Here is a 23,355-nt window from a genome sequence, read left to right as displayed (position 1 = left end):
TTGTAGTCCATGGACATCTGGAGGGCCACAGGTTGACTACCCCTGGTCTAGATACACCACCAAGGATCGATTTGTCAGTTCAGACCATTATTAAATTGCAGGGGAGATACGAATCATCCAGCGACATTATTTGTACAGGGGTAAAGGTAAAGGTAAAGGTATCCCCTGTGCAAGCACCAAGTCATGTCTGACCCTTGGGGTGACGCCCTCTAGCGTTTTCATGGCAGACTCGATATGGGGTGGTTTGCCAGTGCCTTCCCCAGTCATGACCGTTTACCCCCCAGCAAGCTGGGTACTCATTTTACCGACCTCGGAAGGATGGAAGGCTGAGTCAACCTTGAGCCGGCTGCTGGGATTGAACTCCCAACCTCATGGGCAAAGCTTTCAGGCAGCTGCCTTACCACTCTGCGCCACAAGAGGCTCTTCTGTACAGGGGTACGGGAGGCTGAAGAATTGTTTCTCAGGAGTATGTTGGGAGCAGATCTGTCTTGGAACAGGGAGCGAGAGTACATGGCCCATTGGTCCCTTTGGTCTTTCTAACTCTTTATCTTTATCATCAGGGTACATAGGAGGACATTTACCAAATGTCAACAGAACTGTCATTTTTCATGGACATGCTTATGGCTTCATCCATACATGTAGCCTCCATTTCCCAGTCTTTGCTACTGCATTGGCAATGAAACATCCACATGAGAGTTATGCATGTGCTTTCCTGTCTGTTACTATTTTCCCTGCATTTTTCCCAGCTAGGGTTTTTTTTACTGTTTTTTTTAAATGGCAATTGCTATTGCTCTATAGTGTAATAGTAATTGCTCTAGAACATTATAGTATGAATAACAACGTATGCCACAATGTATACAAACTGGAGTATGTCCAGAGGAAGGCAACAAAGATGGTGAGGGGTTTGGAGACCAAGACGTATGAGGAAAGGTTGGGGGAGCTTGGTCTGTTTAGCCTGGAGAGGAGACGACTGAGAGGGGATCTGATAACCATCTTCAAGTATTTAAAAGGCTGCCTTTTAAGAGGATGGAGCAGAGTTGTTCTCTCTTGTCCCGGAGGGATGGACCAGAACCAATAGGATGAAATTAATTCAAAAGAAATTCCGTCTAAACATCCGGAAGAAGTTCCTGATGATCAGAGCAGTTTCTCAATGGAACAGGCTTCCTCGGGAGGTGGTGGGTTCTCCATCTTTGGACATTTTTAAATAGAGGCTGGATAGCCATCTGACAGAGAGGCTGATTCTGTGAAGGTTCAAGGGGGTGGCAGGTTAGAGTGGTTGAGCGAGAGGGTTGTGAGTGTCCTGAATAGTGCAGGGGGTTGGACTAGATGACCCATGAGGTCCCTTCCAACTCTATTATTCTATTATTCTATGATCCGAAGAAGAAGAAGAAGAAGAGTTGGTTCTTATATGCCGCTTTTCTCTACCCTAAGTCGCCTTCCCTTCCTCTCCCCACAACAGACACCCTGTGAGGTGGGTGAGGCTGAGAGAGCGCTGATATCACTGCTTGATCAGAACAGCTTTATCTGGGCTGCCTGGAGTCCAAGGTCACCCAGCTGGCTGCATGTGGAGGAGGAGCAGGGAATCAAACCTGGCTCGTCAAATTAGAAGTCCACACTCCTAACCACTACACCAAGCTAACTGTACTAGTTCCTTTGAGCTCATTCACTGGAGTGAAAACGGAAGGTTCTAGCCCTTTTCACTGCAGAGACAGGAAGAGAAAGATGTATCTCTGTAATGAAAGGGGCGAGGGGAACTAGCACACTAGTAGATCCAGAGGGGCAAGGAGTATGGAGGGACGGGGACCACGCAAGGAAAAGAAAGCTAATGTGCGCAGGGCCTTCCCATCTTGTGGAAACGTGCTTTAACTGCAAGCTTTCCAAATAGGCTATATTAATCCTGGTTTGGAAGAAATCAGAGCCAGGGAAGGGCTGGACCTAAACTGCTGGATGAAATTGTGTAGCTGCTTCCTGCAAACTTGGCACCAATTTCTATATGAAATCCAAATAAATCCTCCAAGTGGAAGCGGCCTGTATCATGCTACTCTTTTATCTTGGGTGCCAGGGATGCCAGTCCCTAGGTGAGACCTGGGGATCCCCCAGAATTACAGGTCATCTCCAGACTAAGATCAGTTCCCATGGAGAAAAGAGCTGCTTGGGAGGGTGTTGGGTCTTTCGGACTTGGCTGGGTCCTGAGTCCCTCCAGAGAAATACAACTGCAGAGTTACTGAGTATTTTTATATATGCAGCTATTAGTTACCTTTGTGGATGAGGCACAGATCCAGACTCCCAGCATTTTGAGGTTTAAAAGAGATAATCTTTAGTGTATGGCTATTGACAGAAAATACATTGTATTTATCTGCTTCTGTCTCCTTATTGAAGCAGAGCACAAGAGCTTAGAAGTATTTACATAAGTAGTTACAAAAGCAGCATATTTCAAGCCTCTGTGGCAGGGGTAATCAAACTGTGGCCCTCCAGATGTCCATGGACTACAATTCCCATGAGCCCCTGCCAGGCTCATGGGAATTGTAGTCCATGGACATCGGGAGGGCCGCAGTTTGACTACCCCTGCTCTATGGCTGGGCTGCAAGCATTATTCAACACTGAAGCCTCTCTAAGCCCCCAAATCCCTCCCACTCCTGGCTCCAACCTCATAGTCTCCAGGTATCTCCCACCTCAGAACTGGTGACCCTATTGATCACACTGCAAGAGGGAGGGGTCTAACAAGCATGAGGATCAAGAATGCCAGATGAAGGGGAGCGAATTCGTTGCTAACCTGGAGACCTAGACCTGTGACCTCAATTCCCTGTAGATAACGTTCCTTCAGTATTCCCAGGCAAAGGTGGGGCCTTGAGTCGGTGTGATCCTGCCCCAAGCAGTAGGAATACCAGGGCCTGTATTTTCGATCAAGGGGAATGGGTTAAAAAGACAGGAACTGGAGTAGAACTTCAGCATTTTCCCCCTTTGTGCAACAACAATCGGAGGAAATGCAGATTACTTTGAAGCATTTCTCACGCCTCTGCTTCAGACATAGAAAGGGGCTCTGGTAAGCCCATGTGAGAGATGTTTGCAAGGAAAAAAAGTAAACAGCTTTTAAAAGTTGCCATGGGAAATCCACCGGGACTCTCTAGGACCACTGCTAGGACAAGAAAGTGAAATTATAACAGAAGATGAAGAGAGGGCTGAACTGCTTAACTCCTATTTCTCCTCAGTCTTCTCTTGTGAGGGAAATAGTGATCAATGTGGCAAAACGTAACACAAACCGGGGGATGGGAATAGTGGCCTAGGATCACTGTTGGGGGAGTCCACAAACACCTAGTCTCTTTAAACGAAACAAAGACTTTTGGGCCAGATGAACTGCATCCAAGAGTGCTAAAAGAACTTGCAGAGGTCATCCCTGAACCTCTGTCCATTATTTTTGACACTTCTTGGAGAACACGTGAGGTGCCAGATGATTGGAGGCGGGCAAATGTTGTCCCCACCTTCAAGAAAGGGAAAAAGGAGAATCCGGGTAACTACTGACCCGTCAGCTTGACATCTGTAGCTGGCAACATTTTGGGGAAAAATAATCAAAGCCAGTGCTTGAGCAACTGGAACTGAGAGCTGTGATTTCTAAGACTCAGCACGGGTTTTTGCAAGAACAAGTCATGTCAGACCAACCTTATCTCTTTTTTCAAGAAAGTGACTACCTTGCTGGATCAGGAGAATGCTGTGGACATAGTTTATCCGGATTTCAGTAAATCTTTTGATAAAATTCCACATGATATTCTTGTTGACATGTTGCTAAAATGCGGTATGGATCCTAATTCTGTCAGGTGGATTGATAACTGGTTGACAGATCGTACCCAAAGGGTACTTGTTAATGGTTCAGCATCTTCTTGGAGAAGAGTGACAAGTAGAGTTCCCCAGGGATCTATCCTGGGGCCTGTTTTATTCAACATATTTATAAATGATTTGGATGAGGGATTAGAGATGGTACTTTGCACATGATACTAAACTGGGGAAAGTGGCAAACACAACAGAATACCAAATCAGAATGCAGAAAGATCATGATAGGCTCGAAAAGTGGGCTAAACTGAATAAAATGAAGTTCAATAGGGACAAATGTAAAGTTCTGCATTTAGGTAGGAAAAACCAAATACACCAATGTAAGATCGGGGAGACTTGTCTTGGCAGTAGCATGTGCGAAAAGGATCTAGGAGTCTTAGTAGACCATACACTGAATGAGTCAGCAGGATGACGCAGTGGCTAAAAAGGCAAATGGGATTTTGAGCTGTATCAAACGGAGTATTGTGTTCAGATAACGGATGGATGGCAGGTTACATTGGATGAACCATAGGTTGTGAGTGTCCTGGCAGGTCAGGGGCTTGGATTAGATGACCCAAGTTTAGAGGTCTGTATTAGAGGTCTGTATTACTCTATGATTATATGGTCAGGCATCTAAATAATATAATAATTATAATTATTATTTTATTTTTATAGCCTGTCCTTCCTGGTCGGCTCAGGGTGCGTAAGAACAGGCATGTACATGCAATAAAGTTAATAATATAATGAAATGAAATTAATAATAACAATCTAACATCTCAAATTAAATCATTAATTGAATTATATTATTACTAGAAAATAAGCCCGCTGTAATCCAAATACAGCGGGCTCTAGGGAGGCTGTGGAGGTAGAGGTGCCAGCGGGGCCAGAGCACCGAGGCCAGGTGTTGGCCATCTGGGGAGGCGGCAGCGAGTAATCCTGGCCCGCCCCCCGGCCCGTGGCTTACCGGAGTGGGTGTGCAAGGCAGGAAGCGGAGGCAGCCGGGCTGGAGGGCAGGAGAGAGCTGGTTACTGGAGTCTGGATCCGCTCAGGGCAGCCCGTTGTTGGTGGTGGCCGCGCCCGCGCATCGAGCCGCACCCGGCTCGGTTCGGGCCGCGCCCGGAAGCCACGCCCGCGGATCGGGCCGCGCCCGGAAGCCACGCCCGTGGATCGGGCCGCGCCCGCGAGCCACGCCCGGGGAGGTCTCCTTAGCGGCCATGTGGGCTGGGAGCCCCCAGGCCGGCGGCTTAATGCGAGGCGCGCTAAGGAATGGCGCTTTTCGTCTGTTTATTTTTCTTTTTATGTTGGTGTTTACCCGGAGGTTTCTGTTGGGGCCATGCGGGCTGGCCTCTCGGGGAGTCAGGGCGGCGGCAAAGAAGCAACTGCGAGCCGCGCTGTGTGCGGCTCGCAATTGCTCGGGGCTGGGAATCGGAGGGACCAATCGGCAGGCGCTTCGCGCCTGCCGATTGGTCCCTCCGATTGTCTGTCCGGAGGAAGGGTCCAATCCGGACCCTTCCTCATCCCGGACACATCCCGCCTCAGAACGCCTTACAGCTTTATTTAGTCTGTGGCGCCCGTGGCGCCACGGGCGGTGTTAAGATAATATAAGGGAGGAGAGGTCATTTCTGCTGGACAGTTTGAGGATGGTGTGTTTTGAGGAGGGAGGCAGTGCTGTCTGAGTGTTAATTTCCTGGTGGAAATGCAGGCCCTCTGGAACGGTCGAAGGTTCCGGAGGGCCCAGATCTCAGCAGGTGGAATGTTCCACCATATTGGGGCCAGGACCGAAAAAGCCCTTGCTCTTGTTGAGGCCAGTCTTATCTCTTTGGGGCAGGGAATCTTGAGCACATGCTGGTCACTGGATCTTGGTGCTCTTTGGGGGGGGTAGGGGAAGAAGCGCTCATTGGTTTAGCTGTACTGCCATAGCCCTGATGTGAATATCCTAAACCAGGGGTAGTCAATCTGTGGTCCTCCAGATGTCAATGGACTACAATTCCCATGAGCCCCTGCCAGCAAACGATGGCAGGGGCTCATGGGAATTGTAGTCCATGAATATCTGGAGGACCACAGGTTGACTTCCCCTGTCCTAGATTACTCAGACCTCAGAAGCTAAACATGGTTGGCTCTGGTCAGTACTTGGACCATCAAGGAAGTTGGTGATTGCTATGCAGAGGCAGGCAAACCACCCCTGAATCTCTCTTACCTCAAAAGCCCTATGGGCTTGGCAGGCCCTTCCACCCCCCCCCCCCATCCCTCTGCAATTGCCTTGAAACTGCTTATCTTCTTCCATTGTTCCCTCTCCTAGATTAGAGTGTATAAGAATCTGACGAGCTGTGATTGATCCTCATCTCTCCCCTCTTTTGATCAGATTGGTTTTTAAACCAGCCTATCTTGCCTTTTTGTTATTCTGTTGATGGATATTCGCTGCGGACGTCTGACGAAGTGACCTCTGATACCCACAAGTCTCTGAGGTCCTCACCCGCCTCCTCTTTTATCATCCCAATACGGAAGGGATATTTCAAGAGGCTTTTGTTTACTGGGAAATAGGGAAGGCAGCCAATTGTGAAGGTGGAAACATTTGGGTGTGACAGCTGTCCCAACCCAGACGATTGTAAATCGCTTTAGGAAATTCCTTTAGGCAAGAAATAGACCAAAATGTTGGTGAAGCTGCCGTTCTCAAGGTGAGGTCTGGAGATCTCCTGGCACTATAAGAGATCATTTTCCCTGGGAGAAGTGGCTGCTTTGAAGGGCAGATTCAGGGGTGACCAGCTCTCCAGATATCCATGGACAACAATTCCCATGAGCACCTGCCAGCATTATACGGGTGGGGGCTGATGGGAATTGCAGTCTATGGACATCTGACAAAAGAATGTTAGTACTACCCAGAGTCTCAAAGCAGCTTACAATATTTGCCTTCCCTTCGTCTCCCCACAACACTCAGTGATGTAAGTGAGGCTGAGAGAGCTCTGAGAGAACTGGGTGGCCCAAAGTCACCCAGCTGGCCTCATATGGAGAGGGAGTGGGGAACCTGGTTCTCCAGATTAGAGGCCACTGCTCATAGGCGGTTTACCCTATCAGCACATGTCGCATGGGCTACGTGCCCCACAATTCCAGGGCCCCCACAGTGCTGTATGGTTAGGGGGGCTTCACTCTGTGATTGCTAGGGGGCTTTCACACTTATGCGGTTGGTGAACAGCAAGAGCAAATAAAGAGCCCTGCAACTCCTTAAAATGGCTACGGTGCTACAGGCCCTGCGAATCCTTCAACCAGGGGTAGCCAAACTGCGGCCCTCCAGATGTCCATGGACTACAATTCCCATGAGCCCCTGGCAGGGGCTCATGGGAATTGTAGTCCATGGACATCTGGAGGGCCGCAGCTTGACTACCCGTAACTTAAACCATCCCTGCCGTGGCTCTTAACCACTACTTTTCTGGAAAGGCAGAACAGCGAACAAAAATGTCTGTGTTTAAAATGTACGGAATCTACAAAGTGCCCAGACTTTTGATGCCAACTCAAAAGGAGCAAGTATTAAAATACAGAACTACAATGAAAGAATTTGCCTGGGAATGATTTTTAAAGGTGGATTCAATGTTTAGGGTCTCCCCCAGCTCAGCCATCAGGCCTAGGGATGCCAGCCTCCAGGTGGGATCTGGAGACCCCCTGGAATGGAAGCTCATCTCCCGACTACAGGGAACTGGATGCTTTGGAGGGTGACACTGTACCCCTCCCCCCGAGCTCCCCCTCTTCATTCCCCATGGGTGCCTGGGGGGTTCTTCATATTTTGGGGAGGACCCTCAGATCCAGTACTAGGTAGGGTGGATGTAAAAAATATTTCGGCATGACTGACATCAGTACAACACAATCCCACCTGCAAGCTTCCCCCCTCTGAGGACAATTCTCCTCCTGCAGAGTTCAATTACCAGCAAGGTTGTTACCGAGAACAGGGACACAAAATCTGGTCCTCAAGGATATTTGGATATCAGTGTCACTCTCCTGCCAAAAGTCAAGGATTCCAACTGTAGCTCCTGAGCTCTCCGAAGCTTTCCCCACAATCTGAAGTAACACTTGTCCGCTTCTAAAGAGGATTCCTTACCTGAAGGTCAAGCAGAGCCTGGTCTCCTCTAGATCCAACAAACGATTCCAAATTCTTCTTTTCTTTCAAGTGTTAAACTTTCCATCTGATAGACACCAACTCTGGCGTACCTCCTGGCTTCTTGACTTCTCACCCGATCTCTGCAGCGTTCTCAAAATCAACCGGATTATTTTGACCGAGGCACGGGTCCTGGCAAAACAGCCAAAGATTAGCCTACAGAGAGAATGAGGGCGGCTTTTCGAGCATGCGACGTAAATGGAGAGAAAGACCACCTCCTGACCCCCTCCGCCCTTTCCTGTGTCCCATGAGGATGTCAGCAGCCGCAGGCAGGGAGGGCTTCAGGAAACAGCTCCGGCCATTCCATGAGTGTTTGGTAGCAGAGCAAAGGACCAAGTCAGCAGTTTGTCACTCACTATAGCTGCCTGCACTGTCCAGGCAACACTTTCTGCATCCTAATAACATTGCTCAGAAATAGGCAATTAGGGAAACGGACAAAGAGCTTCTGTTTGGTCTTGCTTTTCCTGTGAATTATTACCAGGTTGATGAGCTGCCAGCCTCTCTGCAAGTTCCTGCTCCTGTATCTCGATTCAGGGGGGGAAAAAGAAACTTCGACTAGTTGGCTAACCTGATTTCTCTTTTATTTTGATGAACGAGAATATATTATTCATTTCTAGTTGAATAAAATATTAATTATATTTTAATAGATATCTGCATCACATCTACGTGTTGAAAATAACCGTGAAAATGACCATAACAGGTTCCTGATAGGTACAATATTTCAGTTACAGTATTTGCTGGCGTATAAGACTACTTTTTCCCCCTGAAAAACATGCCTCCAAGTGGGGGGGTCGTCCTATACGCCGGGTGCACTTCAGTTGCGATAGACATAGCTGCCCATAGTGGCCCATAGTACTGTAATGTAATGTAATAAACTCTATATTTTGAGTGGAAATGTTGAGGGGTCATCTTATACGCCCAGTCGTCTTATACACCGGCAAATACGGTACCTGTTTTCAGTTCTTTCTTCATCAGTGGAATAATCTACAAAACAATCATTACAACATAATTAATAATGAATAGGCGTGCAATAATTAATTAAATGCGCAATAGAATTTCCACCCACTTTTAAACAGTGGGTGGAATTATTTCAAACATTTCAATTATTTCTATGAGAAAAGTATAAAATACAAACACAGGAGGAACTTGTCCACTGGTTATTGCAGTAACAATAAACTATATTACAATGTGAAGAATATTATAAAACAATACAATGTATCTTAGCATATACAGTGTCCCAAAGGCTCAGTTTCGAGGCTTTTTTCTACTGTTCATTGGCAAGAAAAACCCCATTACTCCCCCTTACATTAAGGCAGGGGTAGTCAAACTGCGGCCGTCCAGATGTCCATGGACTACAATTCCCAGGAGCCCCTGCCAGCAAACGCTGGCAGGGGCGCCTGGGAATTGTAGTCCATGGACATCTGGAGGGCCGCAGTTTGACTACTCCTGCATTAAGGTATTTAACAGTAGCGTTGACCTGTTTAAAAATACAGTATCATAAGTGGCACGAAAGGTCCCAAGAAGTATTTGAACCATTTGGAAACGAACTGTAAAACTGAAGATGTAGAAACTCTCTTGTTGAAGCATCAATTTATTTATGTCAGTTTTACATTTAGTGCTCAAGATTACTGATTCTATGTCAAAGAAATGCAGGTCCTCCGGATCATGATTCTTTTCCTCAATGTGGCCTTGAAATGGGACATCTCACACTCTCAGCTATAAGTGGGATGGATGTTCTAGCACAGTGGTCCCCAACCTTTTTATCACCGGGGACCGGTCAACACTTGACAATTTTACTGAGGCCTGGGGGGGGGTAGTCTTTTGCCGAGGGATGTCGCTGCTGCCTGAGCCCCTGTTCCACTTGCCCCTGACTTTCCACCATCCACTGGGGGGCGCTACCAGCAGCATCTGCGCAATGCCACGCCGAGGGGGAGCCCCAGCCATGATGGCCGCCGGAGAGCACCAAAGGTGAGTCGGTGGCAGAGTGGCAGGGCAGCCCCCGAGGCAGCAGCTGGGGAGGAGGATGAGGAGGAGTCAACTGAGCTACCGACTGACGTAGCTACCGACTGAGCTACGGACTGGTACCGGTCCCCAAACCAGGGGTTAGGGACAGCTGTTCTAGGATACGGATCTTAAGCAGCTAAGCGGCCTTGTTGTCATATCCATGTAAATCAAATAACATGGACATAAAATAATATAGATTACACTTTTTGTAGCACAGTTTATAAATCTATTAATTTTGACCTTAAATCCATTGGCAGCATTGGTAAATTCATTCCTCTTCAGCATGTACTTGCAGGCGCGGCACGATCCGCAAGGAAAACTACCCTTGGGTAAAACGTTGTGTCTCTCTGATTGAGGTAGCTGGATATGTGCCCTCCATTATATGCTTGTGAGGATCCTAGCCACAGTATTCTGGACCAGTTGCTGTTTCTGGATCAAGGTGAAAGGCAGGTCTGCACAGAGTGAGTTACAGAAGCCTAGACTAGAGGTGACTGTCGCATGGATCGCTGTGGTTAGATGTTCCAGGGCCGAGTAGGGCGCTAGTAGCTTGGCTTGGTGCAGATGGTAGAATGCCTGCCGCGCTACTCTCGTGACCTGAGCCTCAATGAACAAGGAGGCATCAAGGATCACACCCAGGTTTCTGGGAGAGTGAGCTACTGTTTGTTGCACTCCGTCCTGGCTGGATAGACATGCTTCCTTGCTTGGACTCTTCCTAACTAGACATAGGACTTCCGTCTTTGAAGGGTTAAACACCGACAACTCTGCTTGAGCCAATTTGTCACTGCTTCCAGGCATCTGACTAAGGATTCAGGGAGATAATCAGGGCTGCCATCCATTAGGAGGAGGAGCTGGGTGACACCCCAGCCCAAGCTTCCACACCAGCTGAGCAAGAAGGCACATGAAGATGTTAAATAGGATTGGAGAAAGGATTGCTCCCTGTGGGACACGACATGTAAGCTGATAACAGCTAGATTCTCCTGTTTCAACCTTCTGTCCACGACCCTGGAGAAAGGAGATCAGCGATTTGAGGGCTGTCCCCTATATCCTGGGCTGAATCTGCACTGGCCTTTTTATCCCCGGTGACACCAGATTTTAAAAAGTCATCTACACATTATTCAATTTCCATTTTAGCACATTAAATTTTCTCTCTGCAACGTCTATGATTGATCTGCAGTGACACTACCTTTCCTCTGTGATATCCAGGAGTGGATATCAGTCACTACATTTGAGAAAACCACTCCCAAAGCCCCAGAATTAAGCATAGATCTCTGTGTTTTGCTGGATTAACTTCACCCCCTCCCCCCATGCCTCCAGTGCTGATGCTGACTTATCACGATTGGATCCCGGTTGTCATTCCCTCGTAAGATTTGGGCATTGAAAAGTAGGATATGAAAACCAACTCTTCTTCCCTGAACTACTGGCAGATGCTAAATAGCCCTGACCTGAATGGCCCAGCCTAGCTGGACCCCACCAGATCTCATAAGCTAAACAGGATTGCCCCAGGCCAGTATTTGGATAAGAGATAGTCAAGGAAGTCTAAGGATACTAGCCATATCCAAGCAATGGCAAACTGTATGAACCTCTCCTGCCTTGAAAACTCCACTGGGTCTGCATTACTTGTCAGCACTTTCTACCATACTGGTAGGTGTAGTGCAAATTGAATTGCTCACTTACCTCCCTCCATCAGCACTAATTCTTGGTTGGCCTTTACTACTATAACTCTACTTGAGTGGTTCTCAATCCTCCTAATGCCGTGACCCCCTTTGGGTCATCAAGGCCGCCGTGGCCGCAGTGGCACGGCAGCGGCGGCAGGGGGCAGGGGCATGGTGGCAGCGCAGCGGCGGTACAGCGGCAGAGGCCTCGGCAACCCCTGGGGAAAGGGTCGATTGACCCCATAGGGGTTGTGACCCTCAGATTGAGAATCGCTGCTCTACAATCCTCTTACTCTGTGTTATGTATCATGTACTATATAAAAGACAAGCCGTATTGCTGAGAATTCATCTCTTAGAGTGGCTGCTGGGAGAGGGCGTGAGGCACAGTGTCTCCTGTCCCCCATCCAAATAATAACGAGGACCAACCCTGCTTAGCAGCCAAGATCTGTTGAGATTGGACTAGCCTGTGACATCCAGGTCAGGGCAACAGCGTATCTTACTGAAGCAGAAATAGTTCCTGGTCTGAAGGGAGTAAATGAGATTAGGCTACACAATGCTTTGTTTTCTGTGGAGATCCCCATAGTGGATTGCTTCCCCCTTATGCTGAGGGAGAACCTAAACAAAGAAAGAAAAATCACTCCTCCTCAGAAAAATGAAGAAGAGCCAGAGAAGGAATGAGGAAAAGAGAAGCAAAGTCACAGGAACTGATACACTGAACAAAACAAAATCAGTATTTACGTGATGGACTTTTGAACTTGTTTGTTGCTATGACATCTCCAGAACAAACACCTAAAGCAGCCATGTTGAAACATTCTGGTGGTGGAAGAAAGCCTTGACAAGTCACTTACGGAGATCCCCTTGGGTTTTCAAGGTAAGAGATGAACAGAGGTGGTTTGCTGTTGCCTGCCTCTCTGTAGAGACCCTGGACTTCCTTGGTAGTCTCCCATCCAAGGACTTAGTAGGATGGATCCTGATTAGCTTCTGAGATTCGATGACATCAGACTGGTCTGGGCCATCCAAGACAAGGCAAGGGAGGAGTAGAGTTGGCTTGCCTTGAGTAGTTGGTTTGCCTTTGCCTGCCTCTGCGTAGAGACCCTGGACTTCCCCAGTGGTCTCCCATCCAACTGCTAATCAGGGTCAACTCTGTTTGCCAATGATATTAGACTAACCTGGGCCAGACCCCATTCTCCCCCTAGCTCTACCCTCAGATCTCCATGAATTTCTTCATGCAGAATTGGCAAAAAACTGATCGGATGTGTACTTTATTATTCCATGTGGACTGAGAGCCAAACTTCAGACCTGCTCTTATGAAGAAGAAGATGAAGAGGACGATGAAGAAGAGCTTATTTTTGGTGCACTACTTTTTACTACCCAAAGGTAGTAATGGCTGACAATGGCCTACCCTTCCTCTACAGTCTAAGAAACACAGAATCATAGAATCATAGAATAATAGAGTTGGAAGGGACCTCATGAGTCATCTAGTCCAACCCCCTTCACTTTGCAGGACACTCACAACCCTATCGCTCATCCACTGTAACCTGCCACCCCCTTGAACCTTCACAGAATCAGCCTCTCCATCAGATGGCTATCCAGCCTCTGTTTAATAATTTCCAAAAATGAAGAACCCACTACCTCCCGAGGAAGCCTGTTCCACTGAGAAACCACTTTGTCAGGAACTTCTTCCGGATGTTTAGATGGAATTTCTTTTAGATGGAACTTCTTTTGAATTAATTTCATCCTATTGGTTCTGGTCTGTCCCTCTGGGACAAGAGAGAACAATTCTGCTCCATCCTCTACACATGAGAAAATACTCAGGCACAGAGAGAGCTTCTGCAAGGGTGGAATTTTGAAGAATACATATTTTAATTGGAGGGCTCAAAGAGACATTTAGATACTTTCCATTAGTGTGGGAGCCTCTCCATTCATCTTGTTTACCACCTTATAGTCCCCATTGCATCACATGAGTGCATTTAAGTATTAGACCACTGAAAAAGACCCCAAGGGGTGTTGAAATGAATTTGGTTGTTTGGTCATTTATCCATGTGTCAAAATGTTTTGGATTTGTGCAACAGAGCATGATATACCTTGATGTTTTTTAAGTTTTATATGTGCACATGTATTGTAATCTATATTTGCATTTTATTTTTTTTATACTTATTTAGGTTTCTACCCTTCCTCTCCCTACAACAGACACCTTGTGAGGTAGGTGACGCTGAGAAAGCTCTGAGAGAATTGTGACTGGCCCAAGGTCACCCAGCTGCTAGCATGTGAAGAAGGTGTGGGGAATCAAACCCGATGCTCTATCTTAGAGTCTGCCACTCTTAACCACTGCACTACTCTGGCTCTCTGAGTTATATGTACACTAGCAAGAAAGCCCATTGCAACCAGGAGCACAATGGGCGCTAGGACCCAGGGGACACCAGGAGGTGCAGATCTGTCTCTGTCTCTGTCTCTCTCTCTCCCTCTCACTGCTTGTCTCTCGGTGTGCCTTGCAGTAGGAGGCATAGCAGGTAATTAAGGTTGGTCTGTCTGTCTTTCTCTCTTTCCCTCCGTTACAGTGGGGGAGGCTGTCTCTGTGTCTCTCTCTCTGGCATCAGGAGCCATAGCAGGTAATTAGGGCTCGTTCTTAGGAGGGAAGCAGGGCTGGTTAGCAGCATGGGGCAGCTCTCTCTGCCTCCTTGGCAGCAGGAGCGATAGGAGGGAATGAGGGCTCGTGTTCGGCCTGGCAAGGTTCTGTGTGTCTCTCTGTCTCTTTGGCACGTCTGCGAGGTTACATGGCTAGTGTCCAGGGAGGAAGGCAGGAGCTGTAGGGGCAGGTCAAGCAGGGTGCAGCCAGCATTGCTGGTTGCACCCTGATTGGCCCTATTCCTGATTGGCCCTATTCCAAAAAGGATTTGCTTTTTGCCTTCTCAAGTAACCCTAAAATATGCTGAGAGACGTACTGGACTGGAGTTTTTTGGAGGCAGGGGGAGTCGTCCCCTACTGCTCTCATTGAATTCTTGTCTCAACCCAAGGAATCAAACAAACAGCAAACGTTATAGTTCTTCCAGTTATGTTATCAAACTGCTCTCCAGGAAATGAACGGAGGCGGATGACTCAAAATGGATCATGAATACATTCTTAGTCACGAGCAGTAAGAAACTCAAAGACTGCCTAGCTACTTATAGGAAACATTTTTGTGTGTAGAGCAAAGCTCCAGGTGGAATTAATCATAGCCAACATTGCTTGTTCATGGAATAGTTGTGGTGTGGTTAGAATGTCACACTAGGACTTGGGAGAGTTCAAATCCCTACCGTGTGGCAGAGCTGACACCTGTGCTTGTGAGATTGTCAGTCTAACCTACCTCATGTTGGTAAAGTGTGTGCTACCTGTAGGTCCTTAGAAGGTAGGATTACAATATATAATTAGAGTTGAGCGCTTTGGCGCAGTTCAGCCACCCTGGCGATCACCGAAGCCCAAGGCGCCGCATAGGAGGCCAGCGCAGTGGCGCAGAGAAGTGGCAATGCGCCAGCTGACCCTCCTCTGCACCATGGTACTGGCTGCCTCAGGCTTCGGTGCTGGTTTCCCCCTCTGGATGATCAGAGGCCTTTGTTCCAGGTGGGAACGTCGACATCCTCTCTTCAGTAGAAGGAAAAACTGAGACTTTGTGCTCAGAGAGAGGCTTTTGTTCCTCAGACAGATTGCATCTTTGTCTTCTTGTCTCCATTGCAGTTTGCGCTGCATTGGTTTAGCACTGTGTAAGAACTGAACTGCTCTGTAACTTCTCAAGTTTCATGGTCCTAATCTGGTGAGAGATCAGATCAGAAAGCATTATATATGTTTACTAGCAAGAAAGCCCATTGCAACCAGGAATGCAATGGGTGCCAGGGGACACCGGCAGGTGCAGATCTCTCTCTCTCTCTCTCTCTCTCTCTCTCTCTCTCTCTCTCTCTCTCTCTCTCTCTCTCCCCCCCCCCCCAATCACAGCAGGAGCCATAGGAGGTCATCAGGGCTCATTTCCAGTGTGGGGTGGCTCTCTCTGTCTCTCTGTCATAGCAGGAGCCATAGCAGGTAATCAGGGCTTGTTAGTGGTTTGGCAGAGCTCTCTGTGTCTCTGTTTCTCTCTCACACACGCTGGCTCCTGCAGCGTCTGAGAGCAAAGTGGCTAGCGTCCAGGGAAGAAGAGCAGGAGCTGTAGGTGCAGGGCCAATCAGAGTACGGCCAGCTTTGCTGGTTGCACCCTGATTGGCGTATTCCAACTTGGACACCCCGGACACGTTCCACCCCCCAGACTGTTTCACAAATATTAAGAGGAACAATGGATAAGGATATAAATATAAGCAAGTAAACTTTATTCTTTTAGCTTCTATTCAGTGTTCCTGCATCTCGCTGAGTCAGCCTGCACGTAGTCCAGGGCAGAGTCTGCACTTACTTTGTTTATTCCATTGTCAATCCTGTTGAATTCAGATTGCTTTGAACTCAGGTCTTCCTCTCCCCCCCCCCCCATTGAAACAGGAAAGTCTTCTGCACGTGGTTAGGGTAGTTCAGAAGGGGGGAGCCAAGCCTCATTCTTTCTTTTCTTGAAGGGGGAGAGGAGCCAAGCAGGGAGCCTCTTAATTTTCTTGGGGGGGGGGCGGAGAGGATGAGAACGGAGAAAAAATCCAGGACTGACAGAAGTTGAGAGAAATTAGGGGCTTCTCCTTTAAGGCAAGCTTGTCACATGACCAGGTGTGGCCTATTAGAGGTTCTCTACCACGGAGCTTTCTTTCCCAATCTGGATTTGAAAAATATTGAGCATTAAAAGCACTCTAAGATATCGCACAATAAAGGTAAGGTCACTCCGGATCAATCCTTCTTGCTGCAGAAGGAAAATTTAAATTGCCCAAAATCCAAACGGAAATCGCATTCTGTGTAGAGGGCAGGGACTGAATCGACCTGGAGTTGGAATAAAAGCCCCGTGCAGTTTACACTCAGATTTTCAGCCCCCGGAGGTTGGAGGGGACTCTTCCCACATGTTCCCTGGCCTAGCAAGCGATTGGCTGGCTCGGGTCGCTTAGCTGGGCTGGCATCTATAAGCATCAATGGGAGCAGGAAGGCTGTGCCAAATGGAGCCCAGGGAGAGCAGGGCCAGGCCAGACCCCACTGGAGGTGCCACCCACCACTGCCTGCCAACATGCATGCCCGGCCTCACTGCCTCCCCTCAATGAAGAAGGAAGGGAAGGGAACAAAGCCTAAAAATAAACAGTCTAACAACAAATTGGCAAAGAGAGGGGAAAGAGAGGGGAAAAGGGTCATAGAAGGGGGAAACAAAAGAAGGGCACCATTCAGGTTAAATTGCCGTGTTGGCACTTTACGATAAATAAGTGAGTTTTGGATTGCAATTTGGGCACTCAGTCTCTAAAAGGTTCTCCATCACTGGCGTAAAAACTTCTACTGCACTCTCTTACGGTGTGCCAAAGTGTGGGACTTCTGCAGCTCGGGAAGGGCAACTCTCTTTTATATATTTTGTCTCTCCACCACACATGAGAAGACAACAACAGTGGGTTTAGATCCATCAAGCTCTTCCCACTCCAGGATCTTTGGATGGAGGCTCTAAAACAGCTACACTGGCTGACATCCTGTTGCTGAGTCCTTATCAAGGTGCTGGTTCTGGCTCTTAAAGCCCTTCACGGCCTGGGACTCCTGTGTTTGAAGGACTGTCTACTTCTAGAAGTCCCTTTTTACCAATGATGGTCATCAGGCGGCCTTCTGGCGGCTATCCCGCACTGGGGGCCTGCTTGTCAAGTAGAATCAAGGCCTTTTCTGCCGTGGAAGAGCTAGCGTCCTCATTGGGCTCCTCACGGGTGATCTTCAGGAGGCACTGCAAAGCCTGATCGTTTGCCAGGACTTCTGAGTCACTTTGGACACAGGCTGAGAAAATGTGGTTCAGTTCTTTTCACAGCACACCTAGTTCATCAACCACAAGCCCTCATGAACACTGGACAGCTAAAGAAAGCAGTTAGGTTTGTGAGGCTCATGTAGAGATGCCAAAATCTCAAGGGATCTCTGGCTTACTCTTTTCTACCTGTCCTCCAAGGTTGGTGAAGACTGGAATTTATGGGGTCTGAGTTAATGTCTCCCCAAGAAGATGCTTCTGGGAATTTTCTTTCTGGGGAAATGTCATTTGGTTTGGTGCCTCTAGCTTGACCAGGATCTGTTCTTTACCCACCTGAACCTGAACCTGTCAAAATGACTGCCTGTGCACACATGAAAGCTTACACCTTGAAAAAACCAACATGGCTACCCGCTGAATCTAACTTCACTGTGGGAGGAGACAGGAGCCTGGCCTTTTCCCCTTAAAATTGTTTTCCTGTATGGAAATCGTACTGGGGAAAACTACTCTGATTGTTCAGAATATTCCATATTAAAGAAGAGTTAGCTCTTACATGCCACTTTTCCCTACCCGAAGGAGGCTCAAAGCGGCTTACAGTCACCTTCCCTTTCCTCTGCCCACAACAGACACCCCGTGAGGTGGGTGAGGCTGAGAGAACCCTGATATTCCTGCTCAGTCAGAACAGAAAAAGAAGAGTAGGTTCTTCTATGCTGCTTTTCTCTACCCAAAGTAGTCTGAAAGCAGCTTACATTTGCCTTTCCTTTCCTCTACCCGCAACAGACACCCTGTGAGGCTGAGAGAGCCCTGATATCACTGCTCAGTCAGAACAGTTTTATCAGTGCTGTGGTGAGCCCAAGGCCACCCAGCTGGCTGCATGTGGGGGAGCGCAGAATTGAACCTGGCTCGCCAGATTAGAAGTCTGCAGTCCTAACCACTATACCAAACTGTCCTAATTGAGCCAGTGTGGTGAAGAGTAGTCTCCTCTGATCTGGAGAACTGGATTTGATTCCCTACTCCTTCTCCACATGCAGCCAGCTGGGTGATCTTGGGCCAGTCACAGTTCTCTCACTCAGCCCCACCTCCCTCACAGGGTGTCTATTGTGGGGAGAGGAAGGGAAGACAATTATAAGCTGCTTTGAGACTCATGAGGCCTGCTGAGTGACCTTGGTCCAACCATAGCTCTCTCAGAGCTCTCTCAACCCCATCTGCCTCACAGGGCTTGTGTTGTGGGGAAAGGATGGACAGACTCATGAGGCCTGCTGAGTGACCTTGGTCCAACCATAGCTCTCTCAGAGCTCTCTCAACCCCATCTGCCTCACAGGGCTTGTGTTGTGGGGAAAGGATGGACAGGCAATTGCAAGTCACTTTGAGAACTCCTTTGGGTGGTAAAAAGTAGGTACAAACCCCCAACTCTTCTTATTTACAAAATAGGCAACTGGGTTCAGAGGAACAATGGAATCATTATCATTTAGCACTCAGTGAAAGAAATGGCCCACAGATAGTCCCGGGTTCAATCCCCACCATTGTCAGGTAAAAAAAAATCAGGTAGCAGATGCAAAAAGACCTCTTCCAGAAGCTCTGGAGAGCCAATACCAGCCTGAATAGGCCATACTGACCTCAGTGGACCAAGACCTGATCCGATATAAAGCAACTTCATGTTTTCATAATAAAATCAGAGTCCAGTAGCACCTTTAAGACCAACAAAGATTTATTCAAGGCTTCCGTCTGACGAAGGGTGTTTGCACTCGAAAGCTCCCGCCTTGAATCAATCTTTGTTGGTCTTAAAGGTGCTACTGGACTCTGATTTTATTGTGCTACTTCAGACCAACACGGCTACTCATTGAATCAATTCATGTTTTCATGAGAGCGTTCATTATAAACTGTGCTGAGAATTATCCTCTGAAGAACGTGGCTACAGGGGAGTTGCTCTGGCTCCGCTAGTCACTTCCGAAGGATATAGCTTTATTGACATTCTTAGCGACTGAGTCTTCACATCCTTGGCCTGGGATGGTTGCTTTTTCTGCCAAGATTTCGGAACACGGTCACAATAATATATGAATGAATTTCGAAGGGAAAGGTCTTGTTTTCTGGTGGATGACAGAAGCCTCCAAACAATTGCCAGAAGTGATCATCCCAAAGGGGGGGGGGAAAGGGAAAGGGAAGCAAGAAAGGAATTGGCAGGTGCGGCCGGGGAACTATGCACACACTCAATAAGCCCCAGCCACGTATGATCTCCTCACTTCTCTGGAGCAGGAGGAAAAAAGAAAGAAAACATTCCGTGCTGAAAGTTAGCAAAGACTAGAGAATCGTCTGGAGTGGGAGAGAGAAGCTGAGCCTTGAGAGTTTCAAAGCAGCCATTTTCTCCAGGGGAACGTACATCTGGAGATCTCCAGGTCATACCTGGAGGGTGGCAAGCCTGCTTAGGGGGCAACATCAGGGCACAGCCTTGGACTCTCTGCCCTGTTGCTGCTCCTCCAGGTAAATTGGTTGGGAGGTAGGATGCTGGACTAGTTGGGCCATTGGTCGGATCCAGAAGGGCAGAGACAGCAGGGTGTTGTAGTTAAGAGAGAGCTGGGGGGCCTGGCACATTTGAAGAGGGCCGCAGGTGGCCAATGTGAGAAGGGGAGCGCAAAGGTTTTGTGGGGGGGGGGTCAGTAACTGAATTGATGAAAGACCCTTTTTGTCACGTATGACGTCATTAATTGCTGGAAAGTTCAACCTTTATCAAGGAAAAGGAAAAGGAATTGTGTCATCGCTTTTTTGTGCGCTTGAATGAATGCAGTCAAGAAAGAAAGGAACACACAGGCTTCTCTCGGTTGGATGTTTTCAAAATGTGTCTTTCTTATGTATAAGACAAGGTATGTCGAGTATAGTTATCTCACTCTTAGCGTAGGCCTTTTTAAGCCTAGCTTATTGCACAACTGGCCAGCCTACTGCAGAGGGGCCTGGGACCCGAGAAGATGTCCTAAAAGAGCCCTGGCCGAAAAAGGGTGAGAGTGGTTAGTCTGGAGGAAGGAATGTTATAATACAATGTAAAGGAAGAAGAGCTGGTTTGCTAATACCTCACTTTTCACCGCCCAAAGGAGTAAAAAAAAAATGGCTTACAAGCACCTTCCCTTCCCCTCCCCACAGCAGATACCCTGTGAAGTAGATGTGAGTGAGAGAACTCTAACAGAACTGCTCTGTGAGCACAGCTCCAACAGGACTGTGGCCCAAGGTCACCCAGCTGGCCGCATGTGGCCGAATCATGGGGAATCAAACCCGGTTCTCCAAATTAGAGCTCGTTACTACACCATGCTGGCTAATTACACTGCCTCAGCTTTGGCTCCAACACGGAAAATAAGCAATAAATGAAAAAGCCCCAGAGCTCGTGCTAAGCCAGCATGGGGTGGTGGTTAAGAGCAGCTGAATTCCCCACGCCTCATCCCCAAGCATCCAGCTGAGTGACCTGGGGCCTGTCACAGTCCTGATAGTGCTGCTCTCACAGAACAGTTCTGTGAGTGCTCTCTCAGCTGCCACATTCCTCACAGGATGTCTGTTGTGGGGAGAGAAAGGAAAGGCAATCATAAACTGGTTTGAGATGCCTTCGGACAGTGGAAAGCACTGTGTAAAAAACAATTCTTCTTCTTCTAAGTTCATTTCTCTCTCCACTGAGTCATGACAAATCTGTCTTCCAGGCAAGCAGCCTGTATCCATTGCTGTTTACACAGGCTACCCCTGATCACTTGTGTGTGCACAAGGGGGGGAAGAGCATAGTTTGCAGGTGTTGACAACATCCGTCCGGGTTTAGTTCCACCAAGACATTCTCAGCGCAATACTATTCCTAGGTTCATAGATGGTGAGCAAAGAAGGAAGGCAGAGCCAAGAAGGGACCGCGTTGAAAATTGCATCCTAACATATGCTCAGGGCAATTCCAGGGGCTTTCCAGTGTGCAAGAATGCCTGATATTCACGAATGATCCCAGGCAGGTAATGCAGGAGGGCTGGGTCACAAGCATGTGAGAGGGAGGAGGAGGAGAGATGGCTTTTTGTGCCCTGCTTGTTACTACCCAAAATAGCTTACAATCACTATCCATTCCTCTCCCCACAACAGACACACTGTGAGGTAAGTAAGGTGGAAAGAGCTCTGAGAGAACTGTGAGTGGCCCAAAGTCACCCGGCAGACCTCATCAATCTCAACGTGGCTCACAGTTACTTTCCCTTCCTCTCCCCACCACAGGGACCCTGTGAAGTAGGTGAGGCTGAAAGAGCTCTGAAAGAACTGTGACGCAAAGCAGCTCACAGTTGCCTTCCCTTCCTCTTCCCACCACAGGGACCATGTGAAGTAGGTGGGACTGAGAGAGCTCTGAGAGAACTGTGACTGGCCCAAAGTCAGGCAGCAGACCTCATCAGTCTCAACTTGGCTCACAGTCGCCTTCCCTTCCTCTCCCCAGCACAGGTGCCCTATGAGGTAGGTGAGGCTGAGAGAGCTCTAAGAGAACTGTGACTGACCTAAGGTCACCTAGCAAGCCTCATGAGTCTCAAAGTGGCTCACAGTTGCTTTCCTTTCCTCTCCCCACCACAGGGATCTTGGGAGGTAGGTGGGGCTACAGCAACTGACACAAGGTCACCCACGTGGCTATGTGTGTGTGTGTGGGGAGGGAGGGGAATCAAACCCAGCTCTCCAGATTAGAGGCTGCCACTCTTAACCACAACATCTCCTGCAGAGGCCAACCAATTTCCCTGGAGGGCCAGCAACAGGGCAGAGAGTCCAAGGCTGTGCCCTGATGCTGCCCCCTAAGCAGGCTTGCCACCCTCCAGGTATGACCTGGAGATCTCCAGATGTAAGTTCCCCTGGAGAAAACGGCTGCTTTGAAACTCTCAAGGCTCAGCTTCCAGTCAGGTTAAGAGCCCCGCCTGAGCTGTGTCCAAGCCAATCAGATCCCCTCAGCTGCTTCCATGAAGGAATGCCTCGCTTTGATCCTTCCAAAGGATTGGCCTGGTCCTGCCACATTCCCCATGCGCCCTTGGCTACAGTTGGCTACAGCCGGCTGCTTTTCCCTCTGTGCAGCACTTCCTGCCTGCTCAGTGTGCAGATGTTTTAACGGCAGACAGATCTCACCAGACTGGCTCAGTTCTCCCCTTCCCAGGGCACTTGTGGCCCGTCCATCATCTCTAGAAGAAGTCCTCCTCAAATGAAGGAAAATGATTTTTTTTCCCCATGATGTCTCCCACCAAAGCGCAGGGATGAAGGGCTAGGAAGCCGAAATGAACCAGACAAGCATGCAGGGGTCGTCAAACTGCGGCCCTCCAGAGGTCCATGGACTACAATTCCCATGAGCCCCTGCCAGCGAACGCTGGCAGGGGCTCATGGGAATTGTAGTCCATGGACCTCTGGAGGGCCGCAGTTTGACGACCCCTGCATTAGAGCCTCTGCATTGAGCCTCCATCTCAGGGGAGGCAACGTCTGCCCTGTGTGGGCCATTCCCAGCCCAGGGAAGGCAGGCTGCAGCCTACGCAAGCCTGGGAAGGCTGAGACTAGCCCAGGCAAGATGAGGAAGGTGGGGGGTTTCAGGGGGTGGGGGGGAGCCACAGAGTCTGCCCTCCAAAGCAGCCATTTTCTCCAGGGGATCTGGTCACTGTTGTCTGGAAATATGGTTGGGGAGGATTGGGGGGGGGGGTGAGCTTACTGGGAGCAGGAGTTGGTGATCCAGCATCTTGGCGATGTGCCTGGAAGTGATGCAAGCATGTTGAGGTGATGCTCTGGTTTGGGGGCAAACACTCTATGGTACAATTAGCTATTACCATGGAGTTTTTGCCATGGGCTCGCTCTCAAAGAATTATAGGTCCTGAACAGATTGGTTTCATGCAGGGTAACTCTACTATAGATCATTGTTTAACTCTCTCATGCCTGGCCGAGAA

General features: G+C 48.5%; 1 protein-coding gene across 2 annotated transcripts in view; it reads right to left on the bottom strand.

Annotated features, from left to right (window-relative positions):
• ADGRF5 (adhesion G protein-coupled receptor F5) overlaps window positions 1-8,262 on the bottom strand; it is an 83,878-nt gene extending 75,616 nt beyond the window's left edge. The window contains exon 1 of one of the 2 annotated variants that reach the window (XM_077317407.1): window positions 7,892-8,262. The gene's annotated coding sequence lies outside the window, so the exon portion shown is untranslated. The remainder of the gene's footprint in view (window positions 1-7,891) is intronic. The other variant, XM_077317389.1, reaches the window with a different exon arrangement.
• Between the last annotated feature and the right edge of the window lie 15,093 nt (window positions 8,263-23,355).

The sequence above is a fragment of the Paroedura picta genome, chromosome 1, assembly GCF_049243985.1.
Source record: "Paroedura picta isolate Pp20150507F chromosome 1, Ppicta_v3.0, whole genome shotgun sequence".
NCBI classification, from domain to species: domain Eukaryota; kingdom Metazoa; phylum Chordata; class Lepidosauria; order Squamata; family Gekkonidae; genus Paroedura; species Paroedura picta.
The sequence above is the reverse complement of the archived record's forward strand: the minus strand, read 5'-3'. Positions and strand labels throughout refer to the sequence as shown.